Genomic DNA, 3,294 nt, shown 5'->3' on the forward strand with positions numbered 1-3,294 from the left:
TAAGGCACTTTCAATTGAAACAATACAAAACAATAAGTGGGACACTAACAATGGAACAGCAGTGCCCTCAAAGCTGCTGCGTTATGACCTCATTATGACGTCACGGAAGAGGTGGCAAGGGATTGGTCAGGGAGGTGATGGAAAGAGAGCATGTAGCGCTTAACCCTTTGCATGCATGTTGGCATCTACAACTACGGCTGGGCCGGGAGGGAATGGCGAGTACATTTAAAATATACAGGCGCGAGCACACACACACACACACACACACACAAACAGACACACACATACACACAGTGGAACAGCACAGCTGTCCAGTGGCATTGGTATGGTACCAGGGAAGCTCGATGTTCTAAAACCTAAATCTTCAAACTTATCTTTTCACTTGGGAGCTGCTATCACATTCCTCTAAAGTATGTAAACTTGGAACAAACACCAGCGAATATGACATACTGGAAACAATACAAAGGACGCCTCAGAAAACCAAAAGAAAATGTAAACTGATTCTAGACTCCCCCGTTGGCATAATAAGTCAATATTGCAGTGACAGCCTTCAAAAAATTAAAGATGTACGTCAAACTGACTTTCATGATTGGCTGCACATATATATGTGTGCGTGCGTGCATGTGTGTGTGTGTGTGTATGTGTTTAAAAATATGTCCATTTACACACATATATAACTATGATTCGTATATGTGTCAATACATGCGTCTTATTTGTATGAAAAGTTTCTTACAGCCTTGGGCAGAGACTAATCAATAAAGCTGAACAGTGTTATGGTGCATGGCTTACTCTCATTTCCAAGTTTTTTTGTTTAGCCTTAGTTCCCGGAACTGTTTGAAACCGCTAAGAGTTCAAATATAGCGTCCAACGATACTCGCTTAAGTCCAAGCGCATTACGCACAGATGTAAAACGAACCATACAGAAGATACAAATAAGAGATTCAAGTTCTGAAGTGAAAACAGCTTGTTTTTGTGTGTGCGTGTGTGCCATTTACAGAAGCTGGAGTCCGGTAGAAGCACGATTCTGTTTTGTTTTCCTACAACGGTACCTTAAAACAGCTATACCTCGCGTCGTGACTTGCGTATATATATATATATATATCTATATACATTGCACTGTGACATGTGTGCGCATAAACGTAGGGAAACAAAACGTGTGTGAAAAAATGAGCCTGCTCATGTCTTTTAAGGTTTCGGCAAACGAACATTGTACACGTACGGTTTTTTTCTTTCATAAATATTTCATAGTAATGGTTTAACCGCATCGCGAAGTCACGACGCACTCAAATACACAAGCGTCGCACCAACACACACACACGCGCGCGCGCGCGCGCAAACATACACACACACACACACACACACTGCACGCGCACAAAAACAAAAACATTTTAGTTCACATTTTAAGACGCACACATTCAGCATCAGAGTGTGTGGTTAAACATACGAAGACCGATTCTCTGGAAAAGTACAATTATGCGCGTTGTACACACAAATAAACTCAAGTACTTATACAGCGTGTCCAAATTGGTCCACGCTAATTCTGCGAAACACGGAATGACCTCACTGACACGGACACACTCGCTCACACACTAATGAAGAAATGGTTGACGTGAAATGGTTGGACGTTTTGTTTTTTTGTTTTTTGGGGGGGGGGTTAAAACAGTGTTAAAAGGTAAGCATGCACGCATGTGTGTCTTCGTATGTGCGTATCTGATGTCATATCTGGAGGTTACGCGGAATGACACTTCCGCCCTGGTGTCCATGTAAACAGAACTTCGACACCATCGGAGGAATCACATTCATACGCACATCCTGTTCTGCAGTCACGCACATAGAGAAAAAGATACACCCCCCGCACACACCATGGATACCAGTGAACACATCCAACTAAAACAGAAATTTAAGAGTCTGTTTCATCCTATATAGGTTTAGAGTTTCCAAATCCGACGTCTGCAAGTTCCAAGTCAACTTCTCAAGGTATGAAATTCAGTAAGAAGGAGGTTGATGAGAAAGCTCAGAGAGCAGGAACCAGTAAAGGGCTTGAGCATCCCACTCAACACAAGGTCACTTCAGACAACAAAAGTTAGCATTTCTAGGTCTTGCAAAGAAAAATACCCCCACCCCTCCAACCCCACCTAACCCCCCCCCCCCCGCCCCCCCCAAGCTAGCACTGCCATGTGGCTCTTAAATGAAGGTCTTTCAATATGATAGTCTCTAAGTAACACCAACGAAATGAAAGACACAAGTTTCAGCTGCAGGGGGGGTGGGGGGTGGGTTTAGAGAGAGAGAGGGGGGGGGGGGGCGGCACACTGGATCCAGGCAGTGTCATCTTTTGGTAGAGAGAGAAGACACCCCTTAAGACTCTTAGCGTAACATCTGCCGGCAAAGCAGTGGTGATGAGAGAGCTGCTCGTACCGTGGGCATTTCAGCCGGTTCTGGTGCCCCCCCTCCCCCTTCCAGCCTGGCTGAGCGGGCGCTTGCTTGTCTATGTTGATTGCACAAGCACCGTTACCAACCGAACAGGGCAGTCCGCATCCGGGGACAGGTATTTTCACACCGGGGGAGTTGAAACGTCGAACAGGCGAGCGCTGATAAAATTCTTTGTACGTAATTGAAGACGGCCCCAGACACGGAACAGAGTCAAACAGAGCTGTCACGACTTTTATCTCTGTCACTCTTCTCTCTCTCTCTCTCTCTGTACTTTTCTCATATGTAAATTGAGGTCAGAGAGGGGGTAGAAAATGATTCAGCTGTGACCGTGTCAGTAGAAACCTGTGATTCCGGCAAGAACAGGAAAGGGCCGGACAGGCCATTAAGGAGATCTTTATATTTTTGGGGGGTGTAGGTGGGGGTCGGGGGGTCTCTCTGTTGACTCTTTGAACAACAGCTTCCAGGAATTTTGGATGTTTCGTTTGCCGTAAATACATTAAGAACAGGTAGAGAGCGGGAAGGGTCGGACTGGAATATTCCGGACTGGAGACAGTGTCTATGAGATCCACTTTTAAAGCACACGTTCACTGAGCTCCATGCAACAAAAGCCTTGAACCAAAAAGAAAACCTGTCCTGATTATTTGGATATCTTCTTTTCTTTTCTTTTTTTTTTTTCCTTCTCCTTAAATAGCATATGCTTATATTCATCACATGTAGAATTTAAAAGTCTATTTAAATCTATGTTCATTTCTACAGCATATACACCTTAAGCCTAAAGAACCGTCTCTCTCTCTCGCTCTATTTCTGTCATCCTCTCTCTCTCTCTCTCTCTCTTTATATGCCTGGTTCTCAACTCTCTGTCCG

The sequence above is a fragment of the Chanos chanos genome, chromosome 14 (assembly GCF_902362185.1).
Source record: "Chanos chanos chromosome 14, fChaCha1.1, whole genome shotgun sequence".
Taxonomy (NCBI): Eukaryota; Metazoa; Chordata; class Actinopteri; order Gonorynchiformes; family Chanidae; genus Chanos; species Chanos chanos.